The sequence below is a fragment of the Aquarana catesbeiana genome, linkage group LG03 (assembly GCF_042186555.1).
Source record: "Aquarana catesbeiana isolate 2022-GZ linkage group LG03, ASM4218655v1, whole genome shotgun sequence".
Lineage (NCBI taxonomy): Eukaryota > Metazoa > Chordata > Amphibia > Anura > Ranidae > Aquarana > Aquarana catesbeiana.
The window spans coordinates 671997427-672018402 of record NC_133326.1 but is presented as its reverse complement, the minus strand read 5'-3'; positions in this window follow the sequence as shown (position 1 = coordinate 672018402).

The window sequence follows — 20976 nt, the reverse complement described above, 5'->3', positions numbered from 1 at the left end:
AGATGCTCAATTGGGTTTAAGTCAGGGCTCTGGCTGGGCCATTCAAGAACAGTCACGGAGTTGTTTTGCTTAGGGTCATTGTCTTGTTGGAAGGTAAACCTTCGGCCCAGTCTGAGGTCCTGAGCACTCTGGAGAAGGTTTTAGTCCAGGATATCCCTGTACTTGGTCGCATTCATCTTTCCCTCGATTGCAACCAATCGTCCTGTCCCTGCAGCTAAAAAACACCCCCACAGCATGATGCTGCCACCACCATGCTTCACTGTTGGGACTGTATTGGACAGGTGATGAGCAATGCCTTGTTTTCTCCACACATACCGCTTAGAATTAAGGCCAAAAGGTTCTATCTTGGTCTCATCAGACCAAAGAATTTTATTTCTCACCATCTTGGAGTCCTTCAGGTGTTTTTTTAGCAAACTCCATGTGGGCTTTCATGTGTCTTGCACTGAGGAGAGGCTTCCGTCGGGCCACTCTGCCATAAAGCCCCGACTGGTGGAGGGCTGCAGTGATGGTTGACTTTCTACAACTTTCTCCCATCTCCCGACTGCATCTCTGGAGCTCAGCCACAGTGATCTTTGGGTTCTTCTTTACCTCTCTCACCAAGGCTCTTCTCCCCCGATAGCTCAGTTTGGCCGGACGGCCAGCTCTAGGAAGGGTTCTGGTCATCCCAAACGTCTTCCATTTAAGGATTATGGAGGCCACTGTGCTCTTAGGAACCTTAAGTGCAGCAGAATTTTTTTTGTAACCTTGGCCAGATCTGTGCCTTGCCACAATTCTGTCTTTAAGCTCTTCAGGCAGTTTCTTTGACCTCATGATTCTCATTTGCTCTGACATGCACTGTGAGCTGTAAGGTCTTATATAGACAGGTGTGTGGCTTTCCTAATCAAGTCCAATCAGTATAATCAAACACAGCTGGACTCAAATGAAGGTGTAGAACCATCTCAAGGATGATCAGAAGACATGGACAGCACCTTAGTTAAATATATGAGTGTCACAACAAAGGGTCTGAATACTTAGGACCATGTGATATTTTAGTTTGTCTTTTTTAATAAATCTGCAAAAATGTCAACAATTCTGTGTTTTTCTGTCAATATGGGGTGCTGTGTGTACATTAATGAGGAAAAAAAATGAACTTAAATGATTTTAGCAAATGGCTGCAATATAACAAAGAGTAAAAAATTTAAGGGGGTCTAAATACTTTCCGTCCCCACTGTATATTGAGCTATAGACAGTCCGAAATCAATAAGGATACATACCCAGAGAGATCGCCTGTAGGATATAACACTTGGATCATTCCTGGCTATTTGTTTTATGCTGTGTACCTTACAGCAGTAGGGTAAGAGGCCACCCCACCCGTGGGTGTAATCGCACCGAAGATTTAACCATCACAGTCACTTTGTCACTTTTTGCTAGACGCAAAGTCACTTTGTCACTGCTGCTAGATGGAACTTTCTGCACTTTAATCCACCAGCAATCTTTCTTTTTTTTTTTTCTTTGAAGACACCATTTATCTATTTTGAACTGTCATTGTTTACATTTTTGTATATTTTTGCTTCATCATTGATGCTTTAATAATTTATTTGCACTTTATTTATGGACATATTCTCGGTTTACATATGCAATTTTGCACAGTGAATCTCACTTAAGCCCCGTACACACGGTTGGACTCTCCGAGTTGGTTGTCGGAAATTACAACCGCGTGTAGGCTCCATCGGACAGTTTTCATTGGAATTTCCGTTGCACAAAATTTGAGATCTGGTTCTCAAATTTTCCGACAACAAAATCCGTTCGTGTGTACACAATTCCGAAGCACAAAGTGTCACGCACGCTCGGAATCAAGCAGAAGAGTCACACTGGCTATTGAACTTCATTTTTCTCGGCTCGTTGTACGTGTTGTACGTCACCGCGTTCTCGACCTTCGGAATTTCCGACCAACTTTGTGTGACCGTGTGTATGCAAGACAAGTTTGAGCCAACATCCGTCGGAAAAAATCTATGGATTTTGTTGTCGGAATGTCCGATCGTGTGTATGGGGCATTACAGTCAATTTCTGTTTGTATTATATATATATATATATATATATATATGTGTATATATTTTGTTTATTTTACTCGCTGTTGCAATTCATGATAGCACTTTATTTGACCACGCTAGCATTTGTTTTGGAGCACAGCCCCATATATTGGTTTAATCGTAAGAAGACAATGACTTTCCCAAACCTTGTCTCTGCCGAGAACTAACATTAACTGAGGGAACTTAGACAAATAGGGGGGGTCTAGCTGGGACTGAATGAACTAACACTAAACAGGAGAGGGAGAGACCAAAATCACTTAGTGACTCAAAACTGCCACTAGGTGTTAGCATACTACTGAACAATAATAATCTGATGCAGTGCAAAAAAAATACAGAAAAAATACTTAAAGCGGAGTTCCACCCTATTTTACAACTTGTTCTTAAAGGAATGACCACCCCTCCACCACTCGTTTTTGGATAATTATTATTTTTTTAATTTTTACTTACCTTATGTGAAGTACTAAGTGTACTTCCTTCCTACCTCTGGCCGTGGCCCACGGTGTCATTTCCTCCTTCACCGCGTTGCCTTCTGGGACCTGTGTGTGTCCCAGAAGACAATGGGCCATTCAGAAAGCGCCGCGCGACTTTCGCATGCGCAGTAGGAAACCGGCAGTGAAGCCTGAAGGCTCCACTGCCAGTTTCCCTTAATTACAATGGTGGCGCCTGCACCCGAGCCAATAGATGGATCGGCCTCGGGGAGGGGGGGGGGGGGGGGCGACATTGCGGGCTCCCTGGACAGGTAAGTGTCCTTATTTAAAGTCAACAGTTACAGTGTTTGTAGCTGCTGACTTTAAATTTTAAAGTGTCACTAAACCCACATCATTAAAAACTAACAATAAATGGTGTATTCATGCTGTTCATGCTCGCTCAGTCACTGTAAGATTAGTTTTCTGTATTCTGCAAAATAACTTGGTTGATCCTGCTGCTCTCCATTTCCACCTTCTGTTCATGTCCCCAATTCAGCTAGAGATTTTGCAGTGCAGTGTTGTCAGCTCTGCACATGCTCAGTTTTCAGTGAGTTGCTATGCTGAGCATTTCCTCCCTATCACATCTGAGCAGCCCATGTGACTATAGAGTCACACATGTGGGCGTATACACAGTGGTAAATGACAGCCCACTCCCTCCCTCCTCCTCCATGTCCACTAACCAGCTAAACAGAAAGGGGGCAGGATATTATATGTAGATTAATGGATGCTTCACCTCCCTCTTATTTTAAGACACAGGCTGCAGGCGTGTGACACAGACTTTGACTGGCGGAAATCTGCCCACACCATGTTATTGACAAAAAAATAATAAAGATTTGATTTAAAATATATATTTGTATGACTATTTTAGTAGTTTATTCATATTAATTATTTTTTTATTAATTATCTATTTTTACTCTGTATTCCAAAGGCTGTTTTTTTTTGTGAACATGTGACCAGAAGCAGAGGACTAGAGGCTCCTCCTGCTTATGTTTCCCTGCAGACAGGCTGGGAGAGAGCTGGGTCATGTGACTGCTGTATATCGATTAGGCAAAAATGTACTTAGATTTTTTTTTCATTAAAATAATTACAGCACCATTATCCATATACAGAAATAGAAGGGACAATGTAAAATAAACAGTGTGTGTTTAGTATCACTGGAACACTGACAGTGGTTATGGTTATGACTAAGGTCTTATAGGCTGAAACGCGTCAACTGACTTAATCTGCGTTTGTTTACTGTGGATATTCAATAAAATGAAGAAATTTTAAGCGCAACAACCGGAGTGCGGATCATTTTTTCTACACACCTCCAGATGAGGCCTGGATATACTCCTTGTCCTGTAATGGCCGTTTTTGAGGCAACACACTCTGACTGCAGTGCCAGGACAAGATCATCCAGTGCCCAGGGCAAAGAATCCAAATTGACACCCCCCTCATTATGTGCGAGCTTTTGGAGGAGGAGGGAGTGAGAGAGAGCACAGCCCGCACCTCCTCCTCCCAGCTCTCTCCTTGCTGCTTCCAGCCCTGGGCTAACAGATAGTGGTGCTGCTGTCACTAGCCCTGTCAGTCTTATGGTAGAAGGAACTTGCGGTGCCCCCAACCCTACAATACACGCTGCGCCCAGGGCAGTCGTCCCTTCTGCCCAACCCCTTGTCCCGGTCCTGCCTGACTGTATTCCTTCCAGGTTCTCAACACCTCTCCCTGATGGAGCCACCAAGCTCAGTATAAAAGATGACTGCACTGTGTCACACCAAGGGATATGGCCCAAAGCCTGCTTGTTGTACACTATATTGTCAAAAGTATTGGGATGCCTTTACACGCACATGAACTTTAATGGCATCCCAGTCTTAGTCCGTAGGGTTCAATATTGAGTTGGTCCACCCTTTGCAGCTATAACAGCTTCAACTCTTCTGGGAAGGCTGTCCACAAGGTTTAGGAGTGTGTCTATGGGAAGGTTTGACCATTCTTATAGAAGCACATTTGTGAGGTCAGGCACTGATGTGGATGAGAATGCCTGATTCGCAGTCTCTGCTTTAATTCATCCCAAAGATGTTCTATCGGGTTGAGGTGCAGGACAATCAAGTTCCTCCACCCCAAACTCGCTCATCCATGATTTTATGGACCATGTTGTGTGCACTGGTCCAAATCATTTGGTGGAGGGGGGATTATGGTGTGGGGTTGTTTTTTAAAGTATGTTAGGTATCTATTTACTCGGCTCAACAACATCTTTTATATTTCACCAAAAAATTAGTTATCTATGGTGTTTTTTTTTGCATTACAATTCATTAAAGTGTACTTTTTCCAAACAAATTGGGTTTGAAAGACCACTATGCGAATATTATGTGGCATAAATAGATAAAGAAAGGGCCAAGGGGGTACCACATCCATATGAAATTGCTAATGAAAAAAGGGGAACGTTGGAGCGGACTTTATAGGTACCAGAAAAGGAATACTAAATATTAATAGAAAAATAATTAATTTATTAAACATAGATATTATTATTATTAAAGCAGCGCTTTACAATGTATATATATCTATGTTTAATAAATTAATTATTTTTCTATTAATATTTAGTATTCCTTTTCTGGTACCTATAAAGTCCGCTCCAACGTTCCCCTTTTTTCACTATGTGGCATAAAATATTGCAATGAGCGTCATTTTATTCTCTAGGGTCTCTGCTAAAAATATATATAAAATGTTTAAGGTTCTAAGTAATTTTCTAGAAAAAAAAAAAGCAGATTTAGGCTCTATTCACACTAATGCCTTTTTTGATGCATTTTGCATTTTGCAGAAATGCATGGGAATTTTTTAACATGGGTTCCTATGTAACATGTTCACATCGATGCATTTTTGTGCCTCTGCGTTTTTGGAAAGGGTCGGGGACTTTCTTTCATGCAAAATGCAGCAATTTGCATGTAATAGAATTCAATGGACCCGCATCCAAAAACGCAAGTACCACGTTTTTGCTGCGTTTTTGCCGCGTTTTGCGTTTTTTTTTCTTTCTTTTTTTTTACACTGTATACAGTATAAAAAAAAAACTGAAAAAAAAAAAAAAAGCAAAACGCAAAACGCTGGAAAAACGCATGTTCAAAAACGCAGCAAGCACCGCAAAAAGCACTGCAGAAACGCTCAAAAGCAACATGCATAGATGTGAATCGAGCCTTAAACTTTTAAACAAAAAGTTCCAGAAAAGGCCTGGTCTAAGGCCTTTTGTTTATGTTTTCCCTACATGTGAGCCTATAATAAGGTTTACCTGTAAGTACTGTAAATATCTCCAAAATGCGCACCATTTAGAAGATATTTACTTGTGAAGCCGCTGGTGATGTCACTGGTGCATGCGCTCTGATACATCATACCGTGCCGCTCTTTCACAGCCCTGTGCTGTAAACAGTGACGTCATCATGGCTCACCCATTCACAGGACTAAAGCCAGTGAACCCAGAAAGAAGACCGGGTGAAGATGGAAGCCCTGTCAGTTTTGACAACACACCACCGGAGGGCTTCATTTTAAGGTGAGTTTCACATAATGTGGTAGTATGCAGTGCATACTACATACCTCCCAACTTTTTTAGATGGGAATGAGGGACATTCAGGCATAGGACACACCCCTTGTCACGCCCCCTTAAGGAGAATTGTAAAAAAAAAAAAACAAGATTGGTTAAACCCACAAGAGCTTTTTTTTTACCACTACTATTCCTATATATTGGCTTTTGGAATTTACAGATGCAGCAATTTAGAAATCAGATGAAAGGTTTAGGGCTGGAAAATACGTTTTGTTAGATAAAAGGTGCGTTTTATTATCAACTCTAAAGATTAGACCAAAATGAGGGACAAATGAGGAGGAATGAGGGACAGAGGGATATTGCTCCAAATCAGGGACAGTCTCTCGAAATCAGGGACAGTTGGGAGCTATGATACTAGCACATCAACAACATTGAAAACAGCAGAAAAAAACTCTTGCACATTAGTGTGACGTCCAGGTGGTCTATTACTCAAGGGATGGTGTCTCAGGTTTTGCTGCCCTCCAGGATAAGGGATGTCCTAATAGTCACTAGAAAGATAGAGAAAAGAGGGCATTCCAGCTTAGTGCATTATCCCAAGTATATTTATTGATACTAAAAACAAAGTTAAAAACTACTCACAAAATGTGAAGAAAAATTGCTTGTAAAAGTCACTAAATTGTGGCAATCAGTCCGGGGGTCACAAGCGGCACCCCCCCAGTCGGGGCCCCGCACTTACCCCATCTCGCGGGCAGTGCTCCGGGCAGCAGACGGCAGTGGCTTCTCTTCGGGCTGCTTTCTAATTAAAGAAAAAGGTACATACAGTTTGTGGCCGGGTCTTCACCCCAGAGTTTTAAGAGCCCTTGTTGAATCTTTAGCAGCTTCCAAACAGGTGCAATCACCTACTCCTCCTCACCACCACCTCTTCACTACTTCCTGTCTTTTATGAGCTGTTTGCTGGAGGCCTTTAACCCCCTGTGTGCTGAATCCCTGTGGTTTGGGGTGGAGGCTCTTTCCCACCCGAATATCACTTTAAAGCCTCCGAAATTCCGGGCCCCAAATAACTCTATTAAGACAGAGAGGACTGCGAGCCAGTCCTCTCTGGATTAATTCTACTGCCGAGAATTCCTCACCCATTCTGGGTGACCCCCTGAACACTATCACGACTCCCTTAAAGGGACCACAACCCAAATACTGGTGCTATATAGCACCCATCCAGGACCCAACCTTGGCGTCCTGTACATATCCTCCCCCTCTGCCTCAACGCAGAGGTGTTGGAGGCACCACTCAACATCATACAATGGACTCGGTGAGAGTGCATCAGCATTCTAATGTTGTTTCCAGGGTCTGTGCTCTACCACGAAATTGAACTCCTGGAGAGAAAGGAACCACCTTGGTACCCTGGCATTGGTGTGCTTGTTCTGTCTTATCCAGGTCAATGGGGCATGGTCTAACACCAAGCGAAACCTCCTATCTAGGAGAAAATATTGTAGAGAGTCCAAAGCCCACTTGATGGCAAGACACTCCCGCTCCACCACAGCGTAGTTTCTCTCCGCTGCCGTCAGCTTCCTACTCAGAAAAACTATGGGGTGCTCTTCCCCATTGATCTCTTGAGACAGGACTGCTCCTAACCCTTCACTTGAAGCATCTGTCTGTACTACAAAATCCTTAGCAAAATCCAGAGCTATGAGCACCAGATCCTGGCACAATGCTGTCTTAAGCTTTTGAAAAGCTTTTTCGGCCTTGGCATTCCACTTTATCATCACTGACTTTCTGCCTTTGGTCAAGTCAGTCAACGGTGCAGCAATGGTGGCAAAGTTGGGGCCAAACCTCCAGTAGTAGCTAACTATGCCAAAAAATGCTTTGACCTGCTTCTTGGTTAGGGCACGAGGCCAGTCCTGTATGGCTTCTACCTTACTCATTTGGGGCTTCACTAGCCCTCTACCCACAATGTACCCTAGGTACTTGGCTTCCTCCACCCCATTTGCACATTTCTCCGGATTTATGGTGAACCCTGCTCTTCTCAAGGAGTCTACGACCTGAACCCAGGGAAGATGGGACTCCCAATCAGTCCTGAAAATGACTATGTCATCTAGGTAGACGGAAGCATACCATTGATGTGGATGCAAATTTTGTCCATGGCCCTTTGGAACGTGGCGGGGGCAGAATGTAGACCAAATGGCATTCTTTTGTATTTGAAGTGGCCTTCCGGGGTAGAGAAGGCTGTTTTCTCCTTGGCTTCCTTGGTCAGTACCCTTTTGTGAGGTCCAGCGTGGTGATATACCTGGCAGGACCCAACCTCTCAATTAGCTCATCTACCCGTGGCATGGGATATGCATCAAACTTGGAGACTTCATTAAGTTTTCTAAAGTCATTGCAGAAGTGGAGAGTGCCGTTGGGTTTGGGTACCAACACGATTGGACTCGACCACTCGCTCTGTGACTCTTCAATGACTTTAAGCTCGAGCATTCTATTAACCTCTTCAGACACTGCCACTCTATAAGCTTCTGGGATACGGTAAGGCTTTAACCGGATTTTTACATTGGGCTCGGTTACAATGTCATGCTCGATTACGTTGGTGAGACCAGGCAACCCTGAAAACATGTCCCTATTTCTTTGCAGAAACTCTTTTGCTTACTGGGCTTGGGGCATAGTTAGGGTAGCAGCAACCTGCACCAGGTCGATCCCTGCATGGTCCCCTGACTGTAATGCTACCACAGCGGATACCTGTTCTCTGTCTATCCAGGGTTTCGACAAATTTACATGATAGATCTGGTATTGTTTTCTTTTTCCTGACTGGTGTACCTTATAGTTCACCTCACCCACTTTTTCTAATGCCTCAAACGGACCTTGCCACTTAGCCAAGAACTTGCTCTCCACCGTGGGTATTAGGACAGCCACCCGGTCTCCTTCTTGAAACTGTCTAATTTAAGCTGACCGGTTATACACCCTTCTTTGGGCATCCTGAGCCTTCTGCATGTGCTCCCTCACCAGCAGCATCACCTTAGCCACCCTCTCTCGCATTTGAGAGATATGCTCTACCACGGTTTTGTGCGGTGAGGACTCACTTTCCCACGTTTCCTAGATCGAGCAACCCCCAGGGCCTTCGTCCATACACTAGCTCAAACGGTGAGAAGCCCATGGACGCTTGTGGAACCTCTCGAATGGCAAATAAGAGGGCAGCGAGTAACATATCCCAGTCCTTCCCATCTTTCTGGACCACTCTTTTTAACATGGACTTTAGAGTTTTATTAAACCTCTCAACTAGGCCATCGGTCTGTGGGTGATAGACAGACGTCCGCAACTGCTTAATCTGAAATAGTTTGCACAAGTCCGCCATCACCTTTGACATAAAAGGGGTGCCCTGTCCATCAGTATCTCTTTGGGGAACCCAGTTCGTGAAAACATTTGAAATAATTCCCGGGAAATGGCCTTAGAGGAAGTTTTTTGTAATGGGAACCCCCCCCCCCCCTCCGAGGTCAACTTGGTTTTGAGACCTGAAACAGGAACATTATCATCCAAATTAACATTCTCTGCAATTTCATTATCAGTGACAGGTATCTCCATATTAGAGGAGTGTGTTGTGGGGGTTTCAGGCCCAGACCCCTCAGACTCTGTCCCTTCCAGGCCCAGTGTCCCAAGTTCTCCTGGCAGCCCCATCTGTACCTGGTTCCACAGTTCGAGAAATAGTGGGCAGTCCCGCACCACTATGATGTCATGTATTAAACTTCTTACCACCCCAACCTCTTGTGTCACTGAGGTTTGGCCATAAGAAACAGTCACCAGGACCAGGGGATACTCCCTGATGTCCCCATGGATACACACTACGAGTACAGTCTTACTTACTGGGCCAAGGCTCCCAATCACCCTGGCATGTACAAGTGTTACCATGCTACCGGAGTCCAGTAGAGCTCTGGCAGGAAGGTGGTTCATGCACACTTCACACTCAAACCGTCCTGCAGCCAGATCAAGATGAGTGGCACACACCCTTTTCACATAGAAGGAGCTTATCCGTCCCGCAATCCATAGGCTTTTTGCGAATCACCAGTGAGGAAAGGGGAGATAATGCCAGCCCATTGGTCACGGGGCCACCCCTCCCTCTCCGATATCCTCTCAAAGGTAGTGAGAAATGTTTCTACGTCATCGCTGGGTGTCAGTTTTTGTAAGAAATGGCTGGCCCTCACGGACACTTGGTTGCCAGCGGTGATGACCGCTTGTTCTCGTCCCTCAGCCAGCTGCTGTACTGCCTCCTGCAAAGCAGCCACCTGTGCTTGAGTGGACTCCTGCTGGGCAGTAAACTGGGCGGCTAGCAACCGTGTGCTTTCCTGCTGTGCAGCTACATCCTGTGCCAGGGCCCGCTGCTGCTGAGCCATCGCTTCCTCATGGCGACGGTTTGCCTCTGCTGAAGCTTGCTGCTGCGTCACGGTGGCTTGTGCCAAAGCCTTGATGACCTCCTCCATGTCTTTGCCTGCTGCTTGCAGCGTCTGTGCTGACTTCACTCAAGACATAGAATAAAAACACAATAATTCTGCGCTCCCACACAAAGGGAGAAGGACACAGCAGCTAACACAACCAGCAAGTGTAAATGTAGTCAAAATAACAAAAAAAGTGTAGCGCTAGAGAAGGTCCCAAAAATACAGTCTATGGCTTGGCAATTCAATGATCATAAATTGGCAAAGACCATCATTATAAGTAAAAAGTCCTCTGGAGCAAATCTACATATGAGGAATAATCATCCGTCACACACGGTCCATACACCACCCAATAGAAGTGAAGAGGCTTACCAGAATTGGTGGACCCAACAAGGCATACGCCAGGTGGAGTCAATCAAGCTTAGGTGGTGCTGGGTTGAAGTGGGCCCAGACGGGCAGAGTTGGTGGAATGGCTACCACATAGCTGTGTTCTTCAAGCGTGATCGGGTCAGAAGATGTGAAAATCCAGCGCCCATGGAACGTATCTCTCGGATCCGCGTATGAACCAGCAATATCAGTAACCGAATGAGGAAAAGGAATGGCCAAATAGTGTAAATCCTTTTAAATGGAAAGTATAATAAAAAAGTATACACTCACATAAAATGATAAGTAAAAACAGCGCTGTGAAGAAAGTGGCGACAGTGGGGTCCTAACCGACGCGTTTCGTCTGCATAGACGTCTATGCAGACGAAACGCGTCGGGTAGGACCCCACTGTCGACACTTTCTTCACAGCGCTGTTTTTACTTATCATTTTATGTGAGTGTATACTTTTTTATTATACTTTCCATTAAAACGGATTTACACTATTTGGCCATTCCTTTTCTTCATTCGGTTACTGATATTGCTGGTTCATACTCGGATCCGAGAGATACGTTCCATGGGCGCTGGATTTTCACATCTTCTGACCCGATCACGCTTGAAGAACACAGCTATGTGGTAGCCATTCCACCAACTCTGCCCATCTGGGCCCACTTCAACCCAGCACCACCTAAGCTTGATTGACTCCACCTGGCGTATGCCTTGTTGGGTCCACCAATTCTGGTAAGCCTCTTCACTTCTATTGGGTGGTGTATGGACCGTGTGTGACGGATGATTATTCCTCATATGTAGATTTGCTCCAGAGGACTTTTTACTTATAATGATGGTCTTTGCCAATTTATGATCATTGAATTGCCAAGCCATAGACTGTATTTTTGGGACCTTCTCTAGCGCTACACTTTTTTTGTTATTTTCACTCAAGACATGCCATGATTACACTGTCTCTTTAAATGTCAGTTTTCAGTTTTAAACGTTTTTTGTGGCTGCGAATGCACTTTGCCAGCATCCAAGACACCAGTTGTAGAGTTTGGGGGATAATAGCTCCACGGGACCAAAGGCATAAACCGTTTAAACTTTAAACAAAAAGGCTTTTATTTGTAAGCAAGTCAAAAATAAAGCTTCATTCAGCACACAGCACAAAAATATAAAATAAAGTCTGCTTATCTTCAGCATAAAATAAAGTCAGCTTATCTTCAGCACAAAGAACATACAGTTTGTGGCCGGGTCTTCACCCCAGAGTTTTAAGAGTCCTTATTGAATCTTTAACAGCTTCCAAACAGGTACACAGCTCTTCCCAACAGGTGCAATCACCTACACCTCCTCACTAAGGATGAGCTCCGACGTGTTCGCACAGCCCACCACGTGCAGAGCCCACCAGGAAGTCGGCACTGCACTGCGCTAATCACAGGCAGTGAGACATTTCCCGATCTCTGCAGACGCACATCGGGACAATGTCTAACTGTATGTGATTAGCGCAGTGCAGTGCCGACTTCCTGGCAGGCTCTGCACGTGGGGTGCGCCAACACGCCGGAGCTCATCCTTACTCCTCACCACCACCTCTTTACTACTTCCTGTCTTTTATGAGCTGTTTCCTGGAGGCCTTTAACCCCCTGTGTGCTGAATCCCTGTGGTCAGGGGTGGAGGCTCTTTCCCACCCGAATATCACTTTAGAGCCTCCGAAATTCCGGGCCCCAAATAAGTCTCTATTAAGACAGAAAGGACTGCGAGCCAGTCCTCTCTGGATTAATTCTACAGCCAAGAATTCCTCACCCATTCTGGGTGACCCCCTAAACACTATCACCGACTCCCTTAAAGGGACCACAACCCGAATGCTGGTGCTACATAGCACCCGTCCAGGACCCAACCTTGGCATCCTGTACAGCATGTAAATGTGCATGCTGACTTACAGTTTGAATGCGGGGAGCAATAACATTCTAAGGTTATAAATCCTGACTACTACATGAAGTATGAAAAAAAAAAAAAGCCTTTAGATATACTTCAAGCCATCTTCTGGATTCCTATATAAAGCGCTCCTTAAAAGAAAAGTTTGGACTTTGAAAACAAAATAACATTTATACTCACCTAGGTGGATACAGCATCTGTCCCCTGCTAGCTCTGCAGTGAGAACTGAGCGATCAAACACCTCTGATCGCTCAGTTCTCCCCCTCAGCTCTGAGCCGAGAGCCATGACGGTCACTCTCCGGCTCTCTGCTCTTCCCCTCCAGTTTTTATTGGAGATCTGGGCTGTGGAGGGGGTGCAAAGGGTCGGCTAAGGCTCTCAGCAGACTGCTGAGATGCTGAGCTATGTGCCGGTCCGGTGTTCTGGGCGGATACCGGCCATATGGTTGGGATCTTTTCAGAACCTGGCCCGGCTCTGTGACATCAGCCGACAATGGATCACAGAAGTGCAGCACGAACTGCACTCATGTGATCTATAGAGGTATGACCAAAATAGCTTTGGCCATATTTCTCCATTAGCCTCTTGCCACCCACGTAAAGCATATGCACAGCAGCAAAGAGAGTGGGCTTTAACAGCCACATGCTGTACATACTCTATATGCATCTCCGGCCAGCGCAGGTTTCTGTGTTGTAAGTGAGCACACCGAGCTGTCAAAGACTAACGATCAGGAAACGGTGGGACCAGCTCCCGATCAAGTCACTGCTGTGACAGCCAATCACAGTGGTCACATGATTAGGCAGCCCTTCCAGTCTTAATAGCTGAGTTAAAGGGTTGCTGGGGTAAGAGCCCAATTACAGGCACAGATACCTTTAATAAACATTTTAAACTTTATTTCTTGCATTACTACTCTTATTTTAGACATTGTTCCAATGCAGCGGGCCGCCGGAAGTGTGGCACCCCATTGTACATAGCAGGAGCTCTCAGCAGTTTTGAGAGCTCCTGAAGTAATAACAAAATAGGAGGAGCAATATAAGATTAAAAGTAATATAAGATTTTAAAAAATGATAAAACAGCTGTGCCCCGAGCTGGGATTTCAATGTGATCTGATCTTCAAAAAAGATAAAATTAAACTAGAAACCCTGAAAATGTTTTACATCTAATAATGTCTCTACTTAATAGATGGGGTAACCAAGGTCATTGATGGAAACAGCATGTGAGGCTGAAACCTTTCTATTTATAATAACCTCTTCCAAGCACTTTCCGTAGTTGCAAATCTCACCTGTGCCAAGGGTAAGGATGTGTTCGTACCCATCACGGTATACAAAATTGCTTCAGTTCATGTATATTCTTGGATGTCTTTCTTTAATAACCATAGCTCCCAACTGTCCTGATTTCGAGGGACTGTCCCTGATTTGTTACAAAGTCCCTCTGTCCATCTTTCTTCCTCATTTGTCCCTCATTTTGGTCTTATCTATATAGCTGTATATAAAATGCACAAATTATCTATCAAAAATGATTTTACAGGACTAAACCTTTCTTTCACAATATTTTTATTGAATAAAGGCAAACTCACAAAACAGTGAACAGTCACCAAGGCCAGTGACTGAGAGTGGTTTGAGAATGACAACATATATACCACAAACTAATAGGCCTTGTACATGGTATAAGTAACCACAAAAAAAGATGAAAAGTAACCAAGTAAGGGTTCCTCGGTACTATTACGGTCTATTAGGGTGATAGCGAACCATGCATCTCTCAATGGTTAAAGCCTAGAGAATACGCCGAGCAAACAGTTTTTCAGAAATCATGTAAAAACAAACATGCAGTACCTGAGATTGACCTATGTTCGTTTATAAAGATTCAAAAAAAAAAAAAGTACTAAAAAAAAACAAAAAAAAAAACTACCTTGTAAGCCTCTTGATGTACAAGAGGGCTGTACCCCCACCCAAAGACCGATAAGCTTTACCATCAAAAGAAAAAAAAAAATTACCCCAAAAGTGTGGCCAGAGAGCAGTTAACAGGTTTAGCATACTGGCATCTGGCGGTCGATAAAATAAGAAGAGAGAAAGAGAAAAAAGGAAAAAGAAAATAGAAAAAAAAAAGAAAAAGAGGAGAGTAATGCCGCGTACACACGAGCGGACTTTACGGCAGACTTTGTCCGGCGGACTTTTCGACGGACTTTATGACGGACTTTCTGAATGAACGGACTTGCCTACACACAATCCACCAAAGTCCGTCGAATTCGTACGTGATGACGTACGACCGGACTAAAACAAGGAAGTTCATAGCCAGTAGCCAATAGCTGCCCTAGCGTGGCTTTTTGTCCGTCGAACTAGCATACAGACGAGCTGACTTTTCGACCGGACTCGAGTTCGACGGAAAGATTTAAAACATGTTTCAAATCTAAGTCCGTCCAACTTTTGAGAAAACAAAGTCCGCTGGAGCCCACACATGATCGAATTGTCCGACGAAATCCCGTCTGCCGGGCAAAGTCTGCCGTAAAGTCCGCTCGTGTGTACGCAGCATAAGAGAAGGAAACCAAAGAAAGAAAAGTCACAAAGAAGAAAGTAAGAAAAAGGTGAGCTCCGCCCCAGTGAATCCAAGGCTATCACTGGTAGGCTGCACAGAATTTCTTAAAGGACCAGAAAGCTGGAAGGCGGGCTCATCGCTGGAGGCTGGTCCAACCAGGGTTGCCAAGTCTTTAGAAACCTGTCCCTAGTGCCCGCGAGTATTGCCGTAAGCTTCTTGTTTGTCAAGGTGCCATGCACCTGTCGTTTCACCTTCTCAAAAGAAAGGAGAGGTGTTTTCCACTCCTTAGTAATGGTTTGTTTAGTAGCCATAAAAATGTGTGTTGCCAAAATACGTTCTTGATTCGTTAACTTCAAGATAGGCTTACGAAGTAGAGCTTCCCATGTAAATATCAAAAGCCAATATAAATTAATAATAGTGCTAAAAAAAATCACTTGTGGGTTTAACCAATCTTTTTTTTATGTAATTTTCCTTTAAGGGTGCATGGCGGGGGGGGGGGGGGGTGTCCCATGCCTACATGTTTTTGCTAACAGGTGTCCCTCATTCCCATCTTAGAAAGTTGGGAGATATGCATAGACCTGAAGAAGTAGATAGGTTAAATGAAAATAAAGTGGAATCATAAAAAAATAACTTTTGTCCATTTGCCCCTTTCCGATCTCCATCAAATAAAAAAATTAACCTTTTTAACCCCCCCCCCCCCCATCCGGATCCATTCTCAACTAGGTGACAATGGCATGTCTCTTCTCCTGCAACCTCCAAGGATATTCCCATTTTATAACCCATGAGGCTTTAGGAGCAGGGACCCACAGTGGCTGGAGGGTGGACCTGGTGGCGGTATATATAAAAATAATACCACAGGGGGTTAAAGTTCCTGCAAATTTACTTATAGGCTGGGGTGGGGGCTGGGTTGGGGGCAGGGGTGGGGAAGGCTCATGTTAGTGGGACTTTAGGGTGGGGCGTCACTGTACACCAAAAACAAACATCTCCAATCTCCTAGTGTTTATACCAAGCCGTAGCTTTTTAATAGGACTTAGGTCAAGTCTTTGACCTGGTCATTCTAAAATATGATCCCTGTTAACCACTTTAATATTAATTTTCTCCTTTATTTTAAACACTGCTATAAAATGGTCCTCTCTAGTCAAACTGTAGTTGAAAAACTATAAATAAAAATGTTTTCTCCAGAAATAAACATTCTGCAGTACAGACCATCTAGGCATAATTAGACTACAAGTACTGAGCCCATTGCTCGGGTATTAATCAACTTTCAAAAACTTGTGATTGAACTCTGACTTTATCACGCTGATAAGATACCTTTGACCGTAGAAAAGCAATCACTCTCTGAGAACTAATGCCGCGTACACACGGTCGGACTTTCCGGCATACTTGGTCCGGCGGACCAGAGTGTGCCGGACAATCCGCCCGTGTGTGGGCGGCGGCGGACTTTTCCGGCGGACTTCTTCCCAAAAGCCCGCCGGACCTAGATTTTAAACATGTTTGAAATCTTTCCGTCGGACTCAGTTTCGGGCGGAAAGTCCGCTCGTGTGTGTGCTGGTCCGACGGAAAGCCCGCTCGTGTGTAGGCTGGTCCGACGGACCAAATACGACACGAGGGGATGGTATTGCATCTCGCGCTCGCTGCAATAGGAAAAACAAATCTTCCTATTGCGGCGAGCGCGGGGCATACCAGGCCCTTAGGTCTGGTATGGATTATAAAGGGGAACCCCGCTACGCCGAAAAAACGGCGTGGGGTCCCCCTAAAATCCATACCAGACCCCGATCCGAGCACGCAGCCTGGCCGGTCAGGAAAGGGGGTGGGGACGAGCGAGCGCCCCCCCCCCCCCTCCTGAACCGTACCAGGCCGCATGCCCTCAACATGGGGGGTGGGTGCTTTGGGGGAGGGGGGCGCCCTGCGCCCCCCCCCCAAAGCACCTTGTCCCCATGTTGATGAGGACAAGGGCCTCTTCCCGACAACCCTGGCCGTTGGTTGTCGGGGTCTGCGGGCGGGGGCTTATCGGAATCTGGGAGCCCCCTTTAATAAGGGGGCCCCCAGATCCCGGCCCCCCACCCTATGTAAATGAGTATGGGGTACATGGTACCCCTACCCATTTACCTAGGAAAAAAGTGTAAGTAATAAAACACACTACACAGGTTTTTAAAATATTTTATTAAACAGCTCCGGGGGGGGGGATCTTCCTCCGGCTTCGGGGGTCTTCTTCCGGCTTCGGGGGTCCCTCCGCTTCATCTTCTCCCGGCGTCCGGTTGGTTCTTCTCCGCTCTCCGGCCTCTTCTCCCGGTGTCGCAGGTCTTCGGCCGGCCCCTCCGCTCTCTTCATGTAGCTCTATTGCGAGCGGAGGTCCGGACTTCTGGGCTTCTTGGCTTCTTGGCTTCTCTTCTCTTCTCTTCCCCCAGATGTTGACACGACGCTCTCTCCGGCTGGACTGGTCTCTGAGGGCTGCGTTGTGACTTATATAGGCGGAGACCCCGCCCCCATATGATGTCACAGTCCTTGGGCATGCTGGGACTGTGACGTTTTAGGGGGCGTGGTCGACCACGCCCCCTAAAACGTCACAGTCCCAGCATGCCCAAGGACTGTGACATCATATGGGGGCGGGGTCTCCGCCTATATAAGTCACAACGCAGCCCTCAGAGACCAGTCCAGCCGGAGAGAGCGTCGTGTCAACATCTGGGGGAAGAGAAGAGAAGAGAAGCCAAGAAGCCAAGAAGCCCAGAAGTCCGGACCTCCGCTCGCAATAGAGCTACATGAAGAGAGCGGAGGGGCCGGCCGAAGACCTGCGACACCGGGAGAAGAGGCCGGAGAGCGGAGAAGAACCAACCGGACGCCGGGAGAAGATGAAGCGGAGGGACCCCCGAAGCCGGAAGAAGACCCCCGAAGCCGGAGGAAGATCCCCCCCCCGGAGCTGTTTAATAAAATATTTTAAAAACCTGTGTAGTGTGTTTTATTACTTACACTTTTTTCCTAGGTAAATGGGTAGGGGTACCATGTACCCCATACTCATTTACATAGGGTGGGGGGCCGGGATCTGGGGGCCCCCTTATTAAAGGGGGCTCCCAGATTCCGATAAGCCCCCGCCCGCAGACCCCGACAACCAACGGCCAGGGTTGTCGGGAAGAGGCCCTTGTCCTCATCAACATGGGGACAAGGTGCTTTGGGGGGGGGGGCGCAGGGCGCCCCCCTCCCCCAAAGCACCCACCCCCCATGTTGAGGGCATGCGGCCTGGTACGGTTCAGGAGGGGGGGGGGCGCTCGCTCGTCCCCACCCCCTTTCCTGACCGGCCAGGCTGCGTGCTCGGATCGGGGTCTGGTATGGATTTTAGGGGGACCCCACGCCGTTTTTTCGGCGTAGCGGGGTTCCCCTTTATAATCCATACCAGACCTAAGGGCCTGGTATGCCCCGCGACGGGGCTAGCAAGGTGTCAATCTCGCCGATAAAAGCGGCAAGATTGACATCCTTCTCTAGTCCCGTCGCACCTGAGTCACGTTCAAAATGAACGGACTTGTCCGTGTGTGGGCAAGTCCGTTCATTCTGAAAGTCCGCCGGAACTCCGGCGAAAGTCCGTCGGAAAGACGGGCGGACTTAGCCCGCCGGAAAATCCCGGCGTGTGTGGGCAAGTCCGTTCGTTTTAAAGTCCGGCGCACCTGGCGGACAAAGTCCGTCGGAAAGTGTGCCGGACCAAGTAGGATAGAAAGTCCGCTCGTGTGTACGCGGCATAAGTCTATTTTTAATCTTCATTTATATGAGAGGTAATAAACAACTAAAAACACAATAAAAACATACAATAAATTATAAATTGTTTGTACATTATTCAGTGCATAACACTCAAGTTAAAGAGAATGCATTCTATATTTGTAAATACTTTTATTTATCATGTTTAGAGTAAAAATTTTAGTTTTTTAATTCCTTTTTGGTCATTTGAAATATCACACATGACTATAATGGTTCTGTATCAATTTAATTTTAGTTACTTTAAAAAAAAAAGTAAAAAAAAAAAAAAGGTATCTATCTATCTATCTATCTATCTATCTATCTATCTATCTATCTATCTATCTATCTATCTATCTATCTATCTATCTATCTATCTATCTATCTATCTATCTATCATATATAATATGTGTTTTCCAAAGAGACTTTATTTGATGACAAAGGATTCCCAAAGCACTGCTATCTTAAGAGACACAGCAGATGCTGAGGCTCATTTTGTCTGATTGAACCTCAGACATCGGCCCTTACTCAGGGTGGCCACTGCTAGAGATACTAGAGGGGTGTTTTTCAAAGTCATTTCTCAGCAAAATAAAACATGGAGACATGGTTGGATGGGTGAGTTTGCTTTGAATATTACAAATAATTTAAATAACATTTTCAGTTTGTGGTGTTCATCCACTTTAATGGATGAGTCATTAGGATGAATCATTTATCATTGAGTTTTGTAACAACATTTTACCTGTAATTTTATACACATTTGCATGTATTTGTTGTCATTTTTCATACTTAACCCCTTCCTGCCCAGGCCTGTTATTCTGGGAGGATGTCATTTGACGTCATCCCAGGATCGCGCCTCACCGGACACAGCAGATGACAGATCAGTGTAGCGGCCCGCTGCCGGTACCATGTAATCACTGTGACCAATCACAGCAGATCACATGACGATTGTATAGAATGACTGGCTTTGATTATTGCCAGTTATTGTGTACTGATTGGTCACAGTGATCACATGGTATAGACAGGACCAGTCACAGCCCATCTGTACCATGTGATTAGCCTTGGCCAATCACAGATAATCACAACAATACACACTGAATGAATCTATTCAATTAGTAAAAATGGTTGTATATAACAGTGATATTCACTGTTATACACAATCATAGTGTGTAAAAAAAAAAAAAAATCCCAATCACCTCCCTAGAGTAGTACAGAGTTACTATTGTAACACTGTATTGTTCTGGCCACATTATGTAGAAAAAAAATGAAAGAAAAAAATTAAATTTTTTTTACGTACTGTCACCAGTCAGTGTCCCTGATCACTGCCACACCAGTTATATGATAACACTGTACTGCACTGGTGATAATATGTAAACAATAACAAAAATAATTGTGAAAAAAAATAATATTTCTTAATTTCTTAATTTTCCCTAAAAAAGGGACAACAAAAAACAACTTAAAAAAACTTGCCATGCCTCTTACTAAATATCAAACCAGTCTGCCCATTCTCCTCCGACCTCTGACATCAACAAGGCATATTCCTCCACACAACTGCCGCTCACTGGATATTTTCTCTTTTTTTGGACCATTCTCTGTAAACCCGAGAGATGGTTGTGCATGAAAATCCCAATAGCTCAGCAGTTTTTGATCAGCCCGTCTGGCACCAACAAGCATGCCATGTTCAAAGTCTTCACCACGTCTAGATGGCTAAATGCATTGAGCTGCTGCCATGGGATTGGCTGATTAGCAATTTGTGTTACCAAGCTATTGAACAGGTGTACAGTAACTAATAATTATACAATATGTATATTAAAAATCCATTTTGCTCAGACAATCCAGCTATTCCACTTGTGCAGTACTAAACAAGAATTTTATTGAAAAATATATATATACACACAAACAATCCTCAAAAATTTGGCAAATACCACACTACAGTAAAAGCTTGGATTGCGAGCATAATGCGTTCCAGAAACATGCTTGTAATCCAAAGCACTTGTATGTCAA